The sequence below is a fragment of the Anser anser genome, assembly GCF_964211835.1.
Source record: "Anser anser genome assembly, chromosome: W".
In the NCBI taxonomy this organism is placed as follows: Eukaryota; Metazoa; Chordata; class Aves; order Anseriformes; family Anatidae; genus Anser; species Anser anser.
In genome coordinates this window covers 16,539,747-16,563,461 of record NC_139731.1, presented here as the reverse complement: position 1 = coordinate 16,563,461, position 23,715 = coordinate 16,539,747, and the positions used below count along the sequence as shown (strand labels likewise).

Below are 23,715 nucleotides of genomic sequence, written 5' to 3'. Positions count from 1 at the left end.
ATTTTACAGCCTTTTCCATCCACCCTTTTGATAAACTGCTTGTGACGGCCTCTGACCAAATTGAAATTCTGCACACACACGCATGCACACACACTCCGCTCTGAGAACGTTACCTTAACTCACTGGGAATGCTGTTTCCCAGTTTGTTAGCACAGGCAGGCTACTAAGGAATGCAGAATGCATTGCTACTTGTTCTTTTAGAAAAGCAGAGACTGACGGGGAAAATCATTCAAGTTGAAGCTACAAAGGGCTAATTAGATAATCCAATCCTCCTGGTGTCTGTCAGTTTATGTTAATAATGAGACACATTATTATGGCTACCCCTAGCTTTTTAATGTCATCTCTATCAAGGAGAATTTGTTTGCTTACCTCAAATTCAGAAGACTTCAGAAATTTTGCTTCCAGTAGCACTCAAGACAGATCAGCCAAAGCACATGTTTTTCAGAGCCTTCTGTGTTCTCATGGCAGGTTTGGAGCCCCACATGATCACGCCTGAAGTTTCAGGAGGAGCAGCACCGAACTCCACAATCTGGCCTTTTAGACCCTTTAGAATGTGAAGAACACACAATCTAGTATTACACAGACTGTTTCAAGGTGGTATATCACAAAATTTTAACCCTACCATCTTTTTGCCTGGGATTGAGAGAGGGAGAGACGTGGTAGCAACGGTAGCAATGTCCTTTGCAATTTCTGTGCCTTTGTTTTGTGTATGTAAATCAAGACAGTATTAACAGAGGTTGTGGAGTGTTTCCAGAGCACAGGGAGGTCTCCAAGTGAAAAGCCTGAGATAGAAATGTAAATTTTTATTAGTGTTCCCTACACTTCCTTCTGTTTGCTTTTCTATGTCACGGAGAAACTGGCCTTTTCTCTGTCTTCTGTCTCAGCCGTCTAAGACTAACACACCTCTTGGAGGAGGTCTCAGGTTTGTACCTTTAGCTACCGCTGGAAGAAAAGTCAATGGTCAGAGAAAGCCTGAGGACTTCATTCAGATTTCACGCTGGTGTAAACAAGAATTAATTTCACTGAAGTCCAAGAAAAACAGTAAAAGGATTGCTTCTTTACAAATGGAGGACTCACATAATGATAATATAATTGTTTCTTCCCTCAAAGCCATTATCTGCTCTGTCTCCCAGTGGTTAAGGAGTGGAGGAGCTCAGGAAATCTCACAGAAGACAGCATCCTTCACCCCGCTCCCAACAAAAGCAGCGACAACACTGACGAACGCAGGTTAGCCAGGTGTGCTCTTCGGGCCGCGGCCTGTTCTTACACAACGTTTCAAGCACATAAATACAGGGCTATGAAGATTTGGAAAAAGGGAAAAAAAAAAAAGTGATTTCATCCAGGAAGTCCCCAAACAAAATCTTTTACAAAACACTTTTCTTTGAATAGAACATGCCAAAAAAAGGAAGCAGAATTGCTTTTAAGGTTTTGTGAAGCCAAGGGGTTTAGCTGTCTCCTAGCCGTAGCACAGCAAAGTTTCGTAAGGAGCAAGCTGCCCGACTTCTCTATTGTCCGTCTGCAGAAAGCTAATGTGGAGACCCTGGCAGAGCCTGAGGACACAGAAAATAATGGCATCATTCTGAAAGGGATGCAAGATTAGGTTTCAGCCCCACGGGGTGATCATCAGGATATGGCATAAATCCCATCACCTCAGGCAGAGACATTTAGATATTAGTGCTTAATGAGCTGTTCGGTTCCGTCTAGTTCCACATTGCTTTCAAGAATTTCTATGCATTCAACCAAATAAAACTGTAATAGTATAATGTAGTAAACGAGTTTCTCGAAGAGTCTTAAAACACAGTATTACTGTAACAATGAATACCGTAGCAATAATATTTAAACATGTAAAAGAAACTCATGAGTATACTGACAGAATTTTCATTACTGTGATTGCAGTATGAGAATTAATCAGTCCTGTATGTTAGTTGAATTATCTTTATAAACAGTTCATTTGCAGACTGAGGAAATTGGGATGCATACTGTGAAATCAATGATGTTTAAAATAGATCTGAAATGTTTTCCATCTGTTTTCTCACACTGTTTGTCTAACTTAAACTCAAACTGCAAATGTATTTGCGTATTATCAATATTACTAGCTATAAATGCGGTCTGTATATCCTCCTGTTAACGAGATTACAACAAAAATGTACACGTGTGAGAGTGAAGCTGTGCCAGCATACAGCAGTGTGTATATATATGCTGCACTGGTAGGTATTGTGAAGAAAAGATGTAATACCAAGAAAGAAAAATGCTTAAAACATCATTTTTTGACAGCAAAAGATGTCCTGATATTTAATTCAAATGGATTGATGATTTACTGGATTATCTTTCTCAGATTATCATAAAGAACATTGAATTCTGAATGTTTTGGTCTTATGTTTGCTGTCATCCTTTTCTGTCTTCTAGAATGTGAATGTCACCACGTTCCTGGACAAAAGACAAATACGTCTTTCCTCAGAGACAGGAGGTGAAGGCAGTTTGTGAGAAGCCACGTAAGTCTGTCCTCAAAACACAGATTCGCAATCTTCTAATAATTAATTAAAAATGTATTTTTATAGTACCTTTTATAAAGACCTGCCACAAAGACATTCTGATATGGAATTTAATTATGGAATAAATTAAAAAATAATACAAATGAATTGGTATTTTATTCAGCTTTTCCACCTTTTGCCTATGAGGTACAACTAATTTAGATGCATTGCTTATTGGGATGTATCTGCCTGACAGTTGTTGTACCTTAGCTTTGTCTTTAACGAGGACTGCATTCTGGTACCAGCTGCATACTTTTGCCCAGTAGCTGAATCCCAGGGACTTTAAGCTGGCTTCTCCGTAAAGATGGAGCCTCTGATAAAAACATGGGGTACACTCTAAACAGGCTTTTTATGTACCATAGTCAGAAGGCAACTGCACCAATTCCTTGTTCCAAGAGTGTAACTGTAGTTTAGGAGTCTTTTCTTGGGATCGACCTCACTGATTTTTCAGCCCCTCCTTTTCCAGGAGCTGCCATCTCAAAACAACCCCCTATACCAGCAGGTTTTCTCAAACACAAGCATTTCGTGCACATGAGAAAACAGCTCTTTAGGAGTATGGATGACAGGGAGATCTGGTGATAGCTGTCATAACAATCACTATCACGTACACCATTCTGAAAGCATATAGATAAAGTGGACAAAAGCCATCTAGAAGACTTGCTGCTTCTTAGGATTAACATTACAGGAGAGTGTGGGTGTGGGATAAGGAATAACGGTTGAGAAAATCCATGCACCAAAATAGTCATGGAAGCACACAGTGCTTTCACAGGTCTTGCAAGGAGCCCAGGGAGGCACTGTGCCCTTGGTTGTAAGGTCCACGTGGGACCTTGGCCAGGCATCTGACCAGCTGCACAAGCACAGGAGATGGCAAGGGGGAACAAAACAGACAAGGGGAAAACGAGATGAGATTCGTTAGAGGAGAACTGGGAGGAGTATAGTGAGCAAAAGGGTGAGTAGGAGGAAAATAAATTTGAGATGTAGGTGGGTGAGAGGTACATAAAGCCATGAAGATGATACCAGATTACAGAGTCGTGAGTCAAACATTGAAGCATGAAGCAAGTCTACAAAGGGTATCCCAGATTCTTCTAATTCACACAAAAACTTCTGCAAATAACTCTCTGCCAAAGATATGTTACGCAAAATCAGTGTTCATCATTGTGGGTTAAGCAACGTGTAAAGAGTGAGTCACACAGCTCCTGCATGTATGTGAGTCTGAGTGGTTACATGGGTTCAAAATGCAAGCAAAATACAATATAGGGAAAGAGAGGGATTAAATATTGTGCAAAATATAACAACTGAAACTCTTGAAAAGTCTCAGCGTGAAAAAGCTGGAATTTGCATGGGTTACTCTTATGTCTCAGACAGGTCCAGTTTTTGAGGACCTTGCCACTGTCCCATGGGTCTTAACGCTTCACTAAAATTAGCTTCCCAGAATATATAATTACTTTTCTCACATACAGACACAGCCCCGGGTGGCTGGGCAGGGAAAGGGTTGGGGATGGGCCAAGACCAGGCTGGCACATCAGCCTGCCAAAAAGCAAGCTCCCTGCAGCATTTGGAGCAAATTTAGGCTCTGAAGAGGTATCAACTCGATCCACGCAGCCCCTGAATTACACTCGGGGACATGCCAAAGAGGGAGTTTAGACACAACCCAGCAAACTTAAAAATGCCAAAAATAGATGGTATGAAACCTGTGATGTTTTCTCTTGACTTAGAACCTTACCTACACTTGCCATTTATTTCTTTAGGTTAACACTTTTATACAGCATCTCCTAAAATCTTGGCCTAACAGTGTGTAGTCAATTCATTTCTTTTCCTAGACCCCCAAATACCCATACCTGTAATTACCTTTTATGCTTCCAGACTGTGTGGGCTATTTGCCTGTAACTAACCATGGTCTCACAGACCACCATTGCTCTGCAAACCAGAGCAGTGCAAATCACAACCATACGTTTAATACTGCACGGGACCAGTCCAGCATTCCCAACCTGCTCATCCCCTGTGCTGCTATGAAAATCAGAATTTTTGGACAGAGTTTGGTAGAGAGAAATTTGACTTCCTTTGTTACGTGCTTTGGTGGGTGTTTCACTTCTCTTTTCAGAATATTACCTCCATAAAGTTAAAGCAATTAAGGATTTCATTCCATATTTATATTTTTCCAATATCCTTCAGTGTTGCAGAGCCATGGAGGCCTCATTAATAACTGAGCACTTTCTCTGTTTGAAAGACTTTTGAAATTGGAATTAATTTTCCTCATCTTGTGTTGGCCATTTGATCCTTGACCTGGCAACTTGGAATATCAAGAGCAGTAGCTGTTCCTGGCAGCAGAAGAGGCAGCATTTGCTGCAGCAGTACTGATGGAGACAGCACGTCTCACAGCTACCCCCTGCTCGCTCCTCACTCACCAGAGGCTGTTTGCCTGCTGACGCTGCACCACATGTATGCATCCTGCAAAGACAGGAGTGGAAATGCTGCAAATTGTTCCTCCTTTTATAAAAAACATAGTTTAAAGTATGCGAAATGTATGTGAATCTTCCACCTCTTTGCAGAGTATTCACCTGTTTGTTCTTTGAATAAAGCTGATACAGCAAGCACTAATAGCTGTGAGGATGCTACTGAAAGCTTCGGATTGAAGAATTGCAAACAATTCCTTTTATTTTATTCTAACAATGTAAAAGAATTAAAAAATGAGTTTACAGGTCTGCTGACTTTAAATAAAGCAATCCAGCAACCCAATGAAAAGATACCAGAAGAATTTTCTGCAGTTTCCACTGGAGTTAGCCTGAAGCAGTAAACTGCAATACTAATACTTCATAACTAAGACATACATAATCCTGTAAATACACAGGGTAAAAGCAGGAGACCATGTGGCACTACATACAGAACAGTTTCAAGATGCTGAAACTTGGCAAGATGTTACAACAACCTGCTTCCGCCCAGCATTTGTCCTTCCTGCCAGGGCTGCTGATCATCACTTCATGGGCAGGAGCCGCCTGGCCAGTCTAGCTGTTTTATACCAGCTGGAAGGAATGGGGTCAGAACAATGCCCATGTGAACATGGCACTTTATTATTCCACCTTCCCTTCTAGAAAACGGATGGGTAACTTTCCTTGTAGAGATTTTGCAAGGTTTATGCAACATTTAAAAGGATTCCAACTGACAGTGGATACTGCAATGATTATTGCTGCCACTGGACACCGCGGTGCTGAACAACGCGCCAAGGAGTGGGGAGGGCTGGGAGCTTGGGAGCAGCACTGATGGACGGGTCTGTGCCTGAGCGAGTACAAGGACCGGGCTGTGAGGCCAAACACCTTTGATGTGGCTCCTGGGAGAGACGGCAGAGGTGGCAGGACATGCAGCTCATGAGGGGCGATTACAAATAGCCTAAGCTGAATCCTCTCCATCACTCCTGGCCGAGAATCTGCTGCGATGCCCAACTCCTCTCCTCGTCCTCTTTGCAAACATTTGGGAATGTTTTTTTAACAAGTCGGGACTTTCTGCCTACAGGTCATGTCCTGGCAGAGCAGCGAGCTATTTCGTTCTCCTCGTGCCAGCCGAGGGCTGCGCTGCCCAGGTCTCTGCGTCCCAGCAGGACAGCACCTGGGGCTCCCTCTGCCAGCATTTCTACTATTTCAGAAAATGAAACAGAACAAAACAACAACAGCAACAAAAACAAAGCTAAAAGGTGCCTTCGACAGATGAGACATCTCCAGCCATTTTTACTTATTCACACTCCTCTAGGTATTTATACTGGTAGTTTGGGACCTAACACTTTCAGTGGAAAACTAAGGGGGATGTTTCTGCAGCTCAGAACTACCCTGAAAGCCTTGCAGGATTTTATGCAGATATTTTCAGACTGGATTTGAATGGTCTTCCCTCCGCCACAGATCTGGGTAATAAGTACGGGACAGTGAGGATGCATATGAACTGGGATGTTGATCTTTCTGGATGAAATTCAGATCTGACTGGCTAAATATCACGTGGAGACTGCTTTTCTGGCTTTTCTGTATTCCTCTCCATCTGCTGTGCTTGGAAGAAGAGCCAGAAGAATGCGGCGAGTGACACCTCTTCCTGCCAGAAGACCCTCCAGGTAGCAGATAACACCAGTGGGAGGACACGCTCTTCAGGAAGGGGACCTTGTTAACTCAGATAACCCTCACAAGGGTGAACTCCTCTGACACTAAAAGATCCATAGATAAATCTTCATCAGCAAAAAATATCAACTCATCCATTAGAAATATTAAGTCTGCACTGCCTAAGGTTCAGCAGGTTTGCATTTCTGTACCGGAGAAACATTTTTTGCTTGGCAGTTTTTCTGATTCTGAACACAGCCTCTCCTGCTGACACCGTTACGGATAGGTGGAGGCCGTGCCTGGCAGAGGGGAGCTGCAGCCCTGGGGATGGGGCTCCTGCGCCTGCCAGCGTCCGGCCCTGCCGAGACGATAATCTGCAGGGCTTCCGAGAGCAAGGTGGCTGCCGCTTACGTGCAGCTCAAGTAGAAAATGGTAAGAGACACATGAAATGCTTCTGCCATGTTTTCCTTACTGTGCATTTCCAGCGACTTGCAGCTCCAAGGCTTTCCAGCAGCAGGACAGGGTCGTAAGCTGGGTAGACAAGCACAGAAACGGAGTCTTAACCAAGAAATCCAGTTTCTGGGAGAGGAACAGACACAACTTGGAAGGACTCGCTGTTACTCAAGCTCTGTCTGCAGGCAACGTGAATCAGTTGGTTTCGATCAGAACTGGAACTTTCTGTTTCTCTGAGGACGCAGGTTGAACACTACGGGGAACCAATTCTCAGCCTGCACAAGCGAGAGTCAGGAATAATTCTCCAGAGATCTGTTAAATTATTCTAGAATGAGTCTCATAATGTGACATTTGTGTAAGCCTTGCATTGAATTTCCTTGCTGAGTAGGAGGAGGATTAATATAGAGACAAAAAAGACACTGCTTAAGGTAGTAAGTCTTCCGTTGTCAAAAACTTCTGTATGCATAGCTGTATAGATGGCTATACATCTTTATATACAGCCAACAGATTTTTGCGTGGTTCTGCCTGACTTTTAATCAGACATAGCTTTATTATATGCGTATGATTTTCTGTCTCATAAAGCTTATCAGTCTTATGAATTGTTTTTGAGTTTTCTTAAATTAAAATGACTTTAAATTTTTATTTTTTTTTAATTGTGGTTTTAGTCACCCATTGCAAGCACCTCAACAAAAGCTCTCCAGCTTCAAAACAAACAAAAACAAAATAAAACAAAAACCTACACACATAACTTGCCCCAATTTTCCAGAACCCCTCACCCTTCTTTAAAATCGTACATGAATAAAAAATCTGCAATAGAGTTATGTTTCCTTGACATCGTCTTGCACCAAGGCCTTGGTGCGGTGGGCTTCTCCCCACAGGGAAACCACAGAGCTTGCTGGCACAGGGATGTCACGCGTGGGATGTGACATCCAGGGATGTCACGCGTGGGATGTGACATCCCCCTTGTATTACCTTTTCCATGTGAGTCATCCTCTCATTTCTCCTTCCCATCCGTATTTCTCCAGCTCTTCTTCCATTTCCCTCTCCCTCTTGTTTCCCTATCTCCCTCACTTCTTTTTCTCAAACATATTTTTATACTTTGATGGACATATCTTTAAAGGTTTGAAAGCCATAGTACATTCACAACAGACCTAAACATGCTACTTCCAAATAAGTCCCCCAGGAAGCAACGCAGATGATGGGCAGTCTACCTGAGACAATCTAGTGTAGCTAAGCAGCAGCGATAGCCAAAATAAATAAAATAAATCCTCCTTTGATGGAAGCTAAGCCAATACATTTTAACTCACCAAATGTAATAATTACATGCTTCCTCCGATGAAACTTGCAATAGAAGGGTATCAAGACACTGTGTCTAAACAAATCATCGGGGAGAAAAACAGAATGTATGTGTACATAGGTGCACATATTTAACATAAATATATTCTGGGGTATTTTTTGGTCCAAGTGACAACACTTTTGGAGAAGCTGCAAAAATTTAATGCAGATGTGTCTACATAAACATTGATGAACTTTTAAATGAGAACACCAGACACAGAGCATACAGCACATTACCAGCAGTCCAGTGCTCATTCATTTCTACTTTGCTTATTTGGCGAATTTAATGAAATGAATGCTATCAACCTCTAACATCATAAATGAATCATTTTAAGTAACAAGGGCTTAATGATGTATGAATGAATAAATGCCTAGTTAGCTCATGCTTCTTTATGTATTAAGTCTAGAATTTATTCCAAATGCCTTCCAATGTATAAATAAGTAAATAAATAAATGGGAGATACATTTTTCCTGTGCAGATGTTTGATAATAATGAATTACAGCACTAAATCTGTGATCGTCTCTGCTTTGCAGTTCAAGAGCACCCTGAAATATTCAGACAGAACATAGAACATAGAACCCCTTGCCGAAGATGCCTGCAGCACTGTGTATAAAAGCGCCAACACACCTTCACTCTATATGAAAAGGGTGATGAGTTCGGAAGTTAAATTCAAAGTTTTTCTAGTTCTAAAAAGGTAGGCTAAGAGTTACAACGGCAAGTCAAGCACCCCAGGATCCCAACTGGTATGCAATGGCCAAGAGAAACCAGGGTAAATATTTAAACACTGGGAAAGAAATGCACCCACCACCCTACTAGCTCAGCTGGTTGGCAGGTACAGCCCCTCATCATAATTTAAATTAATCCTTCCTATGGCTCAGGGACATGTACCATACCAAGAGCTCTGCTGTGGGGTTGCTTTTATGTAGTGTTTCCTCTGAGTTCCAGGCTTCAAGCCTTATCTGTAGGGAACGGCATTTTAATTTTCATAGAGCACCTTTCTGTAGAGATGTGCTATACAAAAAGAGGAAAAGAGACCAAAATAATTTATGTTCACTGTGCATGAAGTTCAGTCAATCACTTCAGCACTTTTTGTCTTGTTATATTTTAGCAAAGACTGAACAGATTTTTTGACTACAGTTAAATGGACTTACCATTACTACTCAAAATCCTTCTTCATCTGAACAAGCTCTCAGCTGACTAATTGCTGAACAGCACAAAACGCCCAGTGGGGAAGTGCGCACTGCCATGACTGTCCTTGTACGTATATGCGGCAAAGTGATGCCCAAAAGGCAATGCCCACAAAAAATGACATGCAGCCTGCCAAAAGAACCACAGGTGCTATAAGACAGGAAGAAAAGAAGGATGCCGTGGCAAGTTTTTTAGAAAGACTATATGTGGCCATGATATTATAATGCCTCTGAAATATATATAGCCATGGATGTTGCATATAAGCCCACTCATGAAAATGTTACATAAAATGACTCTTCAGAGATTGCTAAAAGCAGCAACTTCCCTTAAAAACAAACAAACTGACTCACTTTCACATGGCACTCTCTGGTAAAACAGGGATGCGGCGGCGCGATGGCTGAACACGGCGAGCTGCAGAGCCGCCAGCGGGCCCTGCCCTGCCTCTGCCAGGCTGCGGGGCGAACCGGCCGGCCTCACGCTGCTGCACCTGGGCGGCCTCCTCACGAACCACCATCTGAAGTGGGAAACAAGCAAACAAACGCAAGGCATGCACATAACCCATTATTACTTTTATGCCTTAAAACTGTTTGTCCAGGCATTCCAGACCGCATGGCAAGCGAGCAATCGGAGGGCACGCGTCCAGTAAGAGCACCTGGAGGCACATCCTACAGCCACAACGATTTCTCCTTGGCATTCTTTTGCTTTTTAATTCACGGTCACAGCCAATGCCTGCCAGAGTCTTCGGCAGCATTTCACTCACTGAAATTACTCTACTAGAAATTACCTTGTGGGGTAGCTCTGAGGATTATTTAAGGTTTGTACAATATTTTGAATTTATAAGTAATATTATTGCTTTAATACCTTTATTTCTCCTCTGGGATTCTGTTGTTACACTGTTTTTTTTGTAGAATAACTAGCTAAAATTGCCTGGCAGACTAGTTTCTCCCATCTTCCCAGAAGGCCAGCGAGTCAGGAGCACAGTAACAACCAGCGTATGCTCTCTGGGATAACCCTCCTAAGGAAACCCTGACAAAGAGCTCAATGAATAATGTTACAGCAATTTCTGATCACAGAAGAGCTCCCAACAGTAGCTGCAGGGAAGCACAACATGGATTCCCTTTGTAAGCCACATAAAATAATAGTTGTTTTTTTGTTGCAGCTTCAATCAACCCACCATACATTACCTTCTCTGAGAAAGTAAGAAAGCAGCAAATTGCCCAAAATGTGCACAGTTTTGTGCATCCAACAATGCAGGTCACAAAATCAATAATGTACAAAAACAATTGCTCAGAGTTGAACAATGAAATACATTAAGCGTAAGCTAAACACGAATAATGCTCCCTTCAGGAAAGACGCATCAAAATGGCAAACGACAGCTTGCTGTACAGATTGCAGAGAAGAGAAGTGGCAGTCAGAAAATACAGAATCTTGATTTGTGGAAACACAGGCTCGCAGGAAAAAAAAAAAAAAGAGAGAAAAAAATGCGTTGACAGTAAAAACAAAGGCAGACTTCCTAAGTGTATTGTTACGGCAAAATTAGAGTTTTCAAAAGTGTCCAGAGACTAGCCCCATCAGAAAACTGAAGAGCTACGGTGCAAGTTGAAGCCTGTGGCACAAGCGCCCCGCCTGCACGCCTTCGGCTCCCCGCCCGGCCCAGCTGCCCCACGTAGCAGGGGCAGCCACGTGCAGGGTGCTCCCTGCGCTCCTCGCTGCACCGACAGACCCTGCGCTGCTTCCCCGGCCCCTGGCCCAGCCTTCTGGCCGCCCTCACGGGGCCCAGCCCTGCCGCGCTCACCGGCAGACTCCCGAGGTCAGAGAGGAAACGTGTGAAAACAGGCACCCAAATCAGGTCCCTTGCTTTGCAGGTCCTTGGCCTTGTCCAAGACCCCTTCATGTCCAAATATTTATGTGAGAATGCGAGTACGTTCTACTATCCTGAATTTATCATTGCACACAGCATGGTTTGTAATTTCGCAGACTTCAGTACCTCACAGAGAATGGCGGCAGCGGAGCGTATTTCTGTCCAATTTGCCCACACCGTGCAGGATTTCCATTCCCCTTCCGCTTCCTGAACTAATCTTAAGCGACAGCAAATGTATCTAAAGCTCTAAAAGCGTTATTTTAAAAGATTCTCCAAAGGGTGCAGAAGAAGCAGAGCACAGCCCTCCTTCCCGCAGCCCTCGCACAACCCCCTCAGGGCAGAGCCCTCCTTCCCGCCCCGCTGTACGGGGCCGCAAACACCCGCGGGCAGCCGGGGGCGGCCCGGCCTCCTCTTCGGAGAGCCCCGCAGGTGTGAGGTGCCCGAGCAGCCCCGGCCTCTCAGGTAAGGGGCCCCAACACGAACCGCGGCGGCCGGAGCCCGGGGCCGCCACCTGCGGGCCGCAGGCGGGGCAGCAGCGCCGGGACGCGCGGGGCCGGGGCGCTGCGCGGGCAGGGCCCAGCCCGGCGGCACCGGGCCTAAGGGGCCGGGGCCTGGTGGGGGCGGCTTTTTCCTTGTTTGTTTGTTTGTTTGTTTTAGTGAAACAAAACCCCTTGATTTTAGGAAAAGCATGGCTAGAGGAAGCACACAGAAACAAGTGTTTTGGAACGCCGCATGTATTTCTCTGTGTAAAAAAATACCTATTGGTGTATTCTGCTTATTTGTCATTTGTGAAAATAAGCTCTCAAATATTTTGTATAGTTTTTGGAGATGAGACAAAACACAGTTTGCTCTGAAAGCCAATAATATCATCACTGATTTAGAAAACAGATGGAGTCAAGGGTTCCTTCTGTATCCATTGGAAACACAGCCCTGGCTGTACCACTGCAGCACTTCTGGAGAGAAGTTGCTCTCCTCTCATAAACCGTCACTGGCTTGCCTGACCCCGAAGATCTTTCATACGGGAACGGGGACTTCCATAATATCTCTGTGTATATATTTGAAAGATCATGGTCAGGAAAGGTAATGTACTTCACACACAGCGAACTGAAGTAGTGAGGCATTTCACAAACCTACCGCTGCTCTTTGCTTAACAATGCCGCTTGAAGTAAACGGGGAGCATGACATAACTGCCATGTGTTAATACATCTTAATCAAGATCTGCTCATGGCAAAAAAAAAAAAAATTGACAACCAAGTGTAGCAGTCGTAATACTATTTACTTACTTTATACAATTCATTCTGAAAAGGACTCTATTGACAATGAAAAGGTAACTTTTGCATTTGAGAGATGAGACCAATGTTCAGGAATTTTTGTGTGCAGTTTCCAGTTTTGCCACAGCCTACTGGTATGATCTGCAGAAAAAGAATTTGAGTGTTTGTATCTTTTTTTTCTCTCTCTCTCGATAAAATGTGGATGTAATTCCCAATTCTCAACAAATTAGTTAATGCCCAAAGTTGTAAACGTTCTGGTGATGAGGACTGCATCAAAACCAAACAAGCTCAGGGCACGCACCTTTGTATTCACTTCAGGGCGATGCAGAAATGGGTAGGAGGTTGATGGGAAAGGTAATAGCTTGTCTGGCGGATTCAAAACGTTACGGTGGCTGTATCTATTTTCAGCTTGTTTGTCTCTAAGTGATTAGGTTAATTAAAAAATATGTTTACTTTGCATCCACCAGGAGCTAGCACACACTGGGAGAACTCCTTCAGGTGGCAGCAGCTCCTTTTGCAAGGCCTGGCGCAGCAGGGCGGCCATTTCTGCTCGAGGCCCTGTATCTTCCCAGGGAATCCCAAGCATTACGCAGGGCCCCAAACACTGTCCAACTTCACCCTGACAGAGGGTGCTTGGTGGCTTGCAACAGCGCAAACACGAACCCCGAGCAGAGGGAGGAGTGGAGAGGGGCAACGGTGCAGAAACAAGTGGTGTGTGAGCAGAGCATGCTGCTGTTTGGGGGCAAAGGAGCCTGGGTGAAAGATAAGTTGGAAGAATAATGGAAAGGAAGGAATTATGTAGGAGAAAAATCCAGAAACAGAGCAAGATTCGAGGAGAAATTCAGGGAGATTTGCTGGGACAAACATAGGTCGGGGTCTGTGGGAGGCAGCAGGGGGAGCGTGCCCCCAGTCCACAGAATGGCCGCTGCGTTTCCCTCAAGCACGGACCAGTAAAAGGAAGTGCTTGGGCTGGGCCATTAATCACTGCTATAGCAATTAATCACCGCTAATGTTTTATTTTGTTTTTTAATATTTCTAATAATCTTCTTCCTGAAAGAACATCAAGCAAACCCAGCTGGGCATACAGATAACCAGATGAAGTAGTTTCCTGGACAGAAAAAAAAATCTCAAAGGCATAAGTAAACCTTTGCTTTCACATTAATCCAAAATGTTACTGATTTTTAATTAACTTGGTTTCATTCCTGTGTGAGGAATGTGATACAGGTATTATAAGAGAAAGGAGCTAAAAGACAGAACTTTGTAATCCAGCCTCAGATTTTAGATCTAGGAAAAAGAAAGGTCTGTTTGAACAAATCTTTCTTTGGCACAGGGAAATTGAGCATTGTTGCTACTGAAAAATAAACCAGGCAATCTCTTACATATCTGTCAGTCTGCAGCAAAGAGCACTGTTATTACGGAGCAGCAGCCAGGTGTGGGCAGACTCCATTTCTGCAACAGCTGCTCATAAATGAACAGCTAAAGTGCTCACCTTAGTCTCTCATATGTGTAATGACCAAATATACTTTTATTAGCAAAGCCTGCAGGGATGGGTCAAAAAATCTGGTGGTGCATTAATTAAAAGCTACGATAAATTAAGCTTTTTTTTTGTTGTTGTTCTTATTTATTTATTTTCTCCTGCTTGTATACAAGTTCAATAATAAGACTGGTGTTTTGCTAAACTAAGAAAGCACGTTAAGGTGAAAAGCACACTTCTTATTTCAGGAATAACGACTGTGGTGCTTGTCATTTGCTCCCCTGGTGTGACCTGGTTGTCAGAGGTGTGTCGGGTCACACGCTGGCACCACCGCAGCCATGTGGAAGCCGTGCTCCGGCCACTGGCACCCCAACCTCCCCGCCTCGAGTCCCGGACAAGGCCCCGGCCCCCGCAGAGGGGCCGTGCACGGGGAGCGCGGGGCCGCCCTCCGCGGAGGTTCGGTTCCTCCTCAGCGCCGGGGCTGCCGGCACGGCGCGCCCCGGGAAGGGGCCTCGGGGAATGCCCTGCGCCCGGCACGACGATTTTGTGTCCCTGGCCCTGCCCTTTCCCCCCGCGGCGCGGTGTTCAACCGGGCGGGCAACGCGAGCGCCCCGGGCCCGAGGGGGCTGCCTGGGCGCCCGCCGGAGGGCGCCGCGGCCCCGCTGCTCCCGGCGCCGGCTGCGGCGGGACGGGGCGGCCCCGGGCCGGGCAGGCGGAGCGGGGCCGGCCGGGGGCGCCCCCCCTCGCCCCGCCGTGTAACCGGAGCCGGGGCCGGGGCCGGGCGGCGCCTCCCCCGTCGGGGAACCCGTTCGGCAGGTCTGGCGGCGGCGGCTCCCGCGGGAGGCCGGGCGGCGGCGGCGGCCGTCGGGGCGTGAGCGGGCCCTGAGCCGGCGGGGCCGGGACCCGCGCCCACAGGTGCCGCTGGTGGGGGGGGTCCGGGCTCGGCGGCAGGACGGGACGGGACGGGGCGGGACGGGGCGGGCGGGGCCGGGACTCGGGGGTCCCGGGGCCGGGGCCGGGCCGTCGGGGGGGGCGGCCGCGCCCTGCAGGGCCGCGGGGGCCGGGGGGTGCCCCGAGCGCGGGGCCCGGGGGGCCCGCACCGAGCGCTGCCGGGGCTCCGGCCGCGGGGCTGCTGCGGGAGCGGGGGCGGATCGGGGGAAGGGGCGCGGGGCCGGGCCGGGGGCAGCGCCCGGCGGGCGGAGAGGCGCTGCCCGGGGCTTCCCCGGTCGCGGCAAGGCCGAAGAAAGCTTCGGAGGCTGACGCCAAAACGGCTCTGAAACTACTTCGTTTATTTATTTATTTATTTATTTATTTATTCGCCCTGAAATACCGTCTCGGCAGCCCGAGGGCTGTTTGCTCTTTGCTCGGCCATTTACAACCTGGAGACCCGCAGTTGCTCGCTGGGGAGCGCGGCGCTGCCCGGTGCCGCTCGCTCAGGCGGGGCCGGGCCCAGGGTGCTGCTTCTTCCTTTCTTTCCCCCCATCTATACGTGAGGAAAATAGCTTTCGTGCTTGTGGGGTAATTACTCGCCAGCCAGTGTTTATACAGCCCTTAGAGCAGCCACAGGGGTCTGCATTAAGGAACTGTCCTCGTCCTACAGCAGCGAATACTGAGAAGTTGCTTGTGAGGTTGGTCACTCTTGGAAGATGGAAAACCTCTTTGGGCAGAAACAAACCAGCATCTCAGTCCCGTTTCCTACTGCTTAGTGTCTGGAGCTTAAATAGCATCCCTTCTCTGAAGGGCTGAGTAAAACGGTGCTGCTGCAGAACGGGCCGGCTGACGGAGCCCTTCCTGCTGGCCTGAACGTCAGCAGGAGCGTGTTGCGGCTGGAGACGCCGTACTGTGCGGGGTGCTCCTGGCAGCGGGGAGCAGCGCTGCGCCCTCTGCCTCGCGTGGGTGGGCTCTGGTGGAAACAGCTGCGGGGAACTGAGCATTGGGCACATCGACGGGGCTTTTAACGAACCTGGCTCGTGTAAACCCTAACTGAAATTGCGTCTAGATTCCGTGGGTTTAATTCCTGGCACAGTATGTCCTTACAGACTCAGATTTGCTCACAGTTTTCTGATTGGTTCTGATTTTTTTGTTGGTTTTGATTTATTTTGTTTATTTGGTTTTCTTTTCCAAGCCTGATTCAGGTGTCAAGTGGTATGTGATCATTTTGTGTTTTTCTATGCCAGTCCCCGTGCTGCTGTTACTGAAGTTCACATTAGCCTCTGGTTCCTTTTGTATCTGTCCCAAACCTGTATGTGTCTCTTCGTTAACGTCAGGTAATACAACGCTCCCTTTCAGTAACTTGTGAATTGTTATCTTCATTAGATCTCCGCTGTGAGACGGCCTATGAATATTCCAGTCCCTGGGTTTGCAATTTGTGATGATGAATTCAATAAGCCACTTGCTTGCTTTGCATTGAAGTCCTCTATTTAAATTAGTTAGAATTAATTTTCCATGTTCTTTTGTTGTTGTGGCTTTTATTTTGATACCATTGATAATCATATTGGGCCTGAAGGTAATGTGCTACCTGCATGTAGATACGGGGAGGGGGCTGATTGATTTTCTTTTGATTATGAGGGGTTTTGATGTTCTTCCTCATCTGCTTCCTTGATCTGGTCTCTGTTAAATGAGGTGCTTTGTGCAGACGTAATTGAATGCAGGACAGCAGCCAGGAGCTGCAGAAACCTAACCCTGGCTCTGTCTGTGACTTACCATTTCTGCTGTGGCCTTGGGCAAATCACTTACCCTCTCTGTGTGTCTGTGCTTGTCGGGGTACAGGACGTGGTTCCCGTTACGGCCCTTGGAGACTGGGGGTTCAGGAGCTCCCAGCCCGTTTCGAGGATGCTGCACCCTGTGACAGCCCCGCTGCTGCACCTTTGCTGTTCGGCAGCCTTCCCGAACTGTTCTGTGACTCACGGCGGTGCGCTCAGTGCTGTGGTTTTTTCTCAGGTGTTCTTATAAAAATTAGAAACATATGTTTGATCTGGCAGTAGAGTTGGACAGCTTGGGCAAGTTCACAGGTGCCTTTGTTTATAGAAAGGTGTGCAGCGATGTGCAGGGAGATGTAAGGAAGAAGTGGAGGAAGGATAAGCACTGCAATCTCCAGCCCCGCAGCAGGAAGTGACCCGTATTTTTTACTATTAAAAATGCCTGTTGGGTTCAATGCGGGAGGGTAACACCCAGAAAAATAACTCTATTTAAACTTCCAAAAAGTCTTCTGTGCCAAACAATACGGCTCATGTATGCACTAAAATATTTCTGCTTTTGTTAAATCTAAACCATGTTGTTCTATACCGTGAACCTTGAGAGGAAATTAACACTCTCTAGAAAATGCAGGTTGAAACCCCTCCAGAGTACACTTAAAGCTACAGCTTGAACAAAGGTTACGAACTTTTCTATTATCTGCAAAGATAACTTGTCTTGACTTGGACTTTAAGAGAAGGAAAGTCTGTATATCTGTTAATGAAAAATCCCAATGCAGATAATGGGTAAAATTATTATTTCGTCTCTGTAAGTGCCCCACCTTCAACCACCCTTGCTTAGCCTCGACAGCTCAGACTGTAGGCTGGGGATCTCTCTGCTATGCTTGTTTTCTGTTACGCTGTCGGTAAGTGCCTAGTCAGCTTCTTCCTTCTGCAGAGTCCTGTTGGCTCCTGGTGATAATTTACGTTCGTTTTCATACATAGCTGCCTACAAAAATTTTAACATTGCTATGTTAGTGAGTACACAATGACCACTAGTTTAATTCCAGTTCTTCCTGGACAAGGAAGGTTGGGTTTTGTTTCTTTGGTTGTTTTGTTGTAGTAGTTGGTTTTTGTTTTTCTTAAATGAGGCAATGAGGTGCTTTTCTTTAGCTGGTGCAGTTGTGCAGAACTGAGATGAGAAGCACTAGTACATTAGGAGTGAAGGCATTTGGAGACTGGTGGCCCCCATATTTTCCTTTTCTTCTGATCTTGCATGCTTTTTTTCCTTTTTTTTTTTTTTTTCTTTTCTGTTCTTTTTTTCTGCCAAGGTTGGTCTTGGACACCTGTCAGCAGTACAAAACTGCACTTCCTCTTTGCAGCCAGCTCTCTCCAAAGGGTTTCAGGGCTTTGATGCCTCAGCTGTTTGTGCAGCACTTCAGGATGTTCCTTGTAGAAATGGTCACTTCCCTTCAACCAAATTTGAAAATAATAACTTTGTAGAAAAACGGATTTCACAGATGCTGGTGGTACCCCTGTGTTAGAATGTTACCCTGGTGTTTGCCTCCTGCTGGGGCAGGTTATCTGTGTCCTCACGGCCTCCAAGGGGAACTGGAGTTCATTCTTTGTAAAAGAAAGATCTGTGGATATTACAAGGCTGGCCGGTTGCAATGCCAATAAAAAAATCTCTAGGCGCTGGAAGTGGCCCAGTTCAGTAAGTCCTTGATCCTTGCAGTTGAAAATGCATGACCAAGACGCATTTTTGGAAACACCTACTTAATGAGTGGCTGCCCTTGGCACGTCTCTGGAGGCTGGTGCATACTTTTCCTGTTGCAGGGTAAGTGGGAAGAGGTCCCGCAGCCGTCTCCGCGTACTGTGCCGAAGCAGTGCTTGTGGCAGGGCGGTCTTAGTCGAGTACATGCATTTTGCTAAAGCGGTTTATTTACACAGTGGGAAATATCAATAAAAGTTTGCTCATAACTTTATTTCCCAACATCCTTGTTCAGCACAGACATGGCACTTATACACACATGTGTACAGGATTTGGGGCTGGATGAAGGACAGAAGATAGAACCAAGCTGACTCAAATGAGAGCTGCTGCTTACAAGACAGGTTTCCCGAGATTTTCTTGCATTGCAGCGATAGCCTGAGTCCCTGAAAGGGCTATCTGAATCTTTTTGGTTCTGCTGCATGGTGGAGGCCATCTCGGGCTGTTGGGCGTGAAGTGTTCTGGTGAGCTGGGGTTTGTGATGTAGATGCACTGCTTCACCACAGGTGTTTCACCCTTAGCCGTGTCTAATCACTTGAATTTTAACCTTTTAGATGGGAAGTCTGAGTCACCTCGCGTTAAGCATGTGTTGGCATTGCTCAACTCCGGCAGGTTTCAAGGTGGGAACTTTCCCCAAGGTCACAGTGCAATGAAGGAAGGCGTGTGGCAGCTCTCATGGGCAAGCAAACCTCTGCTGATGTCCTGCACTCCGAGGCGTTCCCGTTGGAGGAGTGTGGCTGCGCGCTGCCCTGTTTGCACAGTGTGAGCATTCAGCAGCTTTGTTTTCCTGGAGCGGCGCTGAGAAGCGGGGTGTGCCTGTTAGCCGGGTGCTCAGGACCTAGTTGGCCATGGTGCCTGGGCAGTCTGTTTGATGTACCAAGCACCGAGCCCGGCTGCTTCTGGTAGCTGTTGGGAGCACCCAGGCTGACATCAAGGGGTATCCACCATATATGATGTATTCTGAATAACAGGAATTACAAACTAGTTTTTTTCCCTAATGCAATGTTTACTTGATTGACCTTTGGGAGTTGAGGCTTCAGCTTCAGGATTCCAGGTGCATTTGAGAAACCCCAAGTGAACTGAGTCTTAGGTAACGTTTCTGGGGTTTGAGCTGTCAGCTTTTCGTGAGCTCGTCTCTTTCACCTCTATCTTGAGTGTGTCATAATAAGATAAAGGTAGTTAAGATATATGAAACCTTAGAGGGGGAGTCATCTGCTGGGCCTCCTGCTTACAGACAAGGAAGCAGTGGTTGGGGTGTGAAGGTCGGCACAGTCCCGCGAGCAGTGACCGCGCGATGGTGGAGTTCAGGATCCTGATAGGAAGGAGCAAGGCAAGTCCACAGTCCCGGACTTCAGGAGAGCGGACTTTGCCTGTGCAGGGATCTGCTTGGATGAGTTCCGTGGGGCACGGCCTTGGAGAGAAGAGAGCTGGTTGATTTTCAGGGATCCCATCCTCCAGGTGCAGGAGTGGTCTATCGCGGTGAGCAGGACGTCAGGCAGGGGTGGCAGGGGATGTGCACAGATGAACAAGGAGTTCCTGACAAAATTCGGCCATGGTACTTGATGGGGACTGTCTCAGATGAACAAGACCATGCCTCCTGTCACAGCTGAATTAAAATAGTTATCTAAACAACTGAGGTTGCCCTTGTCCAAGGTATTTCCAGAGCTGGGGCTATACCACAGTCATGGTACACTGTAAGGGTGCATAAAAAAGTTGGCGTGTTTCAGAAAAAGTGACCAATAGGAATCATTCCTCTTATATAGATAACTGGGAGCTGTGCAATTATTTTGAAGTAGTCACTCAGTGAAGTAAGCCTAGCTGTTACGTGTGAGGTGGCTACATAAATTGGGGAGCTTAAAGCATGCCCGTCACATGGCAATCTCACTGGTGCTTACGCGGGCTTCAGTCGTGAAGAGGGAGGGTTCATTCCTTGGCCCATTTTGCTCTGTGCTCTTTTGCGTAAAGACTTTTTTTTTAATTCTTATTCATAAATATTAGGTAGAAGGTGTGGTTTGTTCAGAAGATACTTGTCTGCCTGTCCAAACGCTTGTTACCACTAACATTTCATATCTGTTCCGTGCAGCTTGTGACCTATCTCATATTTTGGAAGCAGATCTGGTTTTATTATTTGCCTGTTACCTTGCGGAAGCTCTTCTTACAGGTAGATGAGTTGATTTATATATTTTTAATGAAGGCCGATACTCTATTAAAGCATTTGGCCGGGATCACTGAGGTGAGAAGAGAAATGCAATATCCCGCCATTAAGGGACTTCAGTGCTGACTGCTGCTTCGTGAGGATTGAATAGCGGGCAAGAACAGCCGAAGCATTCGGCAAACCCGTGTTACCAGTGCGATGCTTATCAGGCTGGGAGACGGCCTTGCAGCGTCCCGAGGTGTAACAGTCCTTTCAGAGGTCCTCTAACGCTCACCGGCAGCAATGTCTCTGTTTGCACAAGGTGGAGGAAGGTTAGGTGGCAACCACAGGAATTTCACTTTAAAAAAAAAAAGCAATTACTGTTCTGTTTCCTCGCTGGTACTTAAAGAACCCCTCTGAGAACGTGTTAGATGTCCCGTCTAGCCCCTGTTGTGCGGACTAGGTGTCAAGAAACTCGGCCCTTCCCTGTTTTCCCGGCTGTCACAGTGAGCGCAGTGCGCAGCACCCATGGCCCCGCTCGAGGGCCGCCTGGCTGCGGGGCGGCTGCTGGGGGACACCGGGGGCACCGCCGGGCACCCGGCTGCTGGTGGCGTGGGCCCTGGCTGCAGAAACAGGCCCTGTGCAACCCGTCTTATCGGGGCTGGCGGACCCCGCCTGGAGTCGCTGGTGCGTGCCACCACACTGGCGTTCCCAGCTAGCACCGCGGGCCGCCTCTGTTTATATTTTAGGTATTTCCATTTAGCTGTGCGTCTGTAATAGAAAACAGATGCAGTGGTTTTTCTGTTGTGGTTGTTTTTTGACATCTCATCTAACCCTTGGCATGATTAATTAGTCAATTAATCAGTTGAGTAAAGGTTAATAGACTAAAGGCTGAATCGCTTTATATGGCAGGGATCTGAACTTTGGGGTTTTCTGGGATTGAAAACATAATCCCTGACTCATTTCTTCATAATTTCTTCCGTCTGGGCAGACTCTCGGTGAGAAGAAAACCTAAGTGTCTGTAAAACCCAGAGCAGGCTCCTGGGCAGCAGGCCTGCCCCTGCCCTGCCTGCAGAGCCACAGCATCGCTGGACAGGGGCAGGATTGTCTGCATCCCTTCTGGGAGAGAAACAGCTGGAGCCCTTGCCAGGCGGGAGGTGAGGCCGGTTGCTGGCCTGCAGCCTCGTCTCCAGCAGCGGCTGGCGGGTGCCTGCAGCAGGCACGGCCGGAGGTGGCGGCGCGACGGCCCCGCAGCGCAGCGTGGCCCGCGGTGGTGCCGAGCCCCGCGTTGTGGCACGGCAGGGCAAGCCGTTTCTGCGGCTGCCGGGGCACGGTCGGTGTTGGGGCAGGTAGTGCTGCTGCCCGTGCGGCAGGCTGGGAGGCGGCACAAGCCCTGCCTCGCTGGGAGTGCCGGTGGCGGCAGGGTTTTCCCCGGCCGCAGAGGAGGCAGCCTGGCTGACTGGCAGAAACGCTGCCGCTTGTCACTGGAGAGCTGGCGTACGGCCCAGCGAAACCACCTTTGTAGTGCAGGCGGCATGTCTTTTACGTCCGGGCAGTTGCACCAGCGCCTTGCTCCGCGCGGGCACGCCCTCCTCCCCAGCTGGCGCGTTTTGTTCCCCAGCTCGCAGAAATACGAACTGCTGAGCTGCTTCTGTCCACGGCCCCCCTCAGCGCTGGGATTGCTCCCTCCTGGGTGCAGCGTGGGGGGATTTCCCGGTCCACGTGCCTCCACTCTGTAACGCGGGGAACAATACTGTAATAAAAAAAGCCACCTGAGCATGCAACAGAACTAGCATTCGTGTAAAAAACACCTGCAGAAATGCTGTGGCTCAGTTTTCCAGTGCACTGCAGACAGGATGGGCTGTGGTGACTCTGAAAGAAATGGCTTCTGCGCACACTCTGCTTTTCCGAGTGCGCAGAGCCGCTGCCTGCGGCCGAGGCCCGTGTGTCGCTCACCTGTTGGTGGCACCACCACGGGTGCTCGCGTGCCTGCGCGTCCTCCTCCTCCTCCTCGCCGCTGGGCCCGCGGGGGCGGCGATGCCGATGGTGGTGGTGCTTGGCCTCAGCAGCGCGGAGGCGATGGAGCTGGCGGCTGGTCACGGGCTGTGCCAGCTCCCCCCGGACCAGAGAGCAGCCCGCTGCCGGGGAACACCTGAGCGCCTCTGTTCTGCTCCGGTTTTGTCGGTGCAGTGAGCGGAAGGGTGGCTGAGTTGTGTCGCTCACACTCTGTGCTCTCCACTCTGCCGAAAGCTTGGCCTACTGATTGTTAGCAGAGCTCCCCAGTGGTTAACACCCCTCTGGCCAAACCCAGCTTCTCCGAGTAGTGCTGGCTGGTGGCAGTGAGCGGCTGCCGTGCCCGGGAGTACCTCTGTGCGGCGTGGTACTGCATGCAGTGCTGTGGGTAAGAACAAAGCTTAGCTGTACAGCACACGGCACTCTGCTGCCTCACACCTACTTGCCAACACAATTTTATGTTGTATTTCAATATTCCCCGAGTGCTTCCATGGTAACTATTGCCAGGACTGTTTTCGGGAGTCTGTAACGATTTACTGGACCCATTTAGAGGCACAGCCAAGTAGAGGTCAGTGATAAATTCCGAAATTTAGTTTCAAGAAATATTTAGTTAGGTCGGCTTCCTTTTTTCTTTACTGAAAAGGCCACTCCGTGTTCTTGAGTCCTGTTTGTGGGTTGTTTGCCTTCACAACTGACACTGCGTGGCACCGTGCAGAGCTTGGGTCTGCCCTGCCCTGCCTGCTCCGAGCCTGCCCAGCACGCGGGGCGGTGAGGGACGGGGCGCGGGCAGGGCAGCGGGGCTGGGGGCGAAGCTCCTGCGAACCTCGGGGCCGACCACGCCTGCTCCGGTAGCGAAGTGCTGTTTGAAGCTTACCAGACGTGGGACGCAGTGAGGCGCTCAGACTGGTGATGTGTTTGGCTTTTATGATGGGTCTTCAACT

At 47.8% G+C, this 23,715-nt stretch overlaps 1 protein-coding gene and 1 long non-coding RNA gene across 2 annotated transcripts in view; one reads left to right on the top strand and one right to left on the bottom strand.

Moving 5' to 3' along the window:
* Window positions 1-2,783: 2,783 nt before the first annotated feature.
* LOC310888596 lies at window positions 2,784-12,608 on the bottom strand. The gene is made up of 4 exons (XR_014575963.1): window positions 11,569-12,608; window positions 9,932-10,095; window positions 9,545-9,710; window positions 2,784-7,332 (listed from the first exon to the last, which is right to left on the bottom strand). It is a non-coding gene; the product is annotated as an uncharacterized lncRNA (long non-coding RNA).
* A 2,338-nt stretch (window positions 12,609-14,946) lies between these two features.
* LOC310888617 (phospholipid-transporting ATPase IC-like) overlaps window positions 14,947-23,715 on the top strand; it is a gene marked incomplete at its 3' end in the record, with an annotated part of 32,318 nt that continues 23,549 nt past the window's right edge. Inside the window, exon 1 of the mRNA XM_083815491.1 lies at window positions 14,947-15,102. The remainder of the gene's footprint in view (window positions 15,103-23,715) is intronic.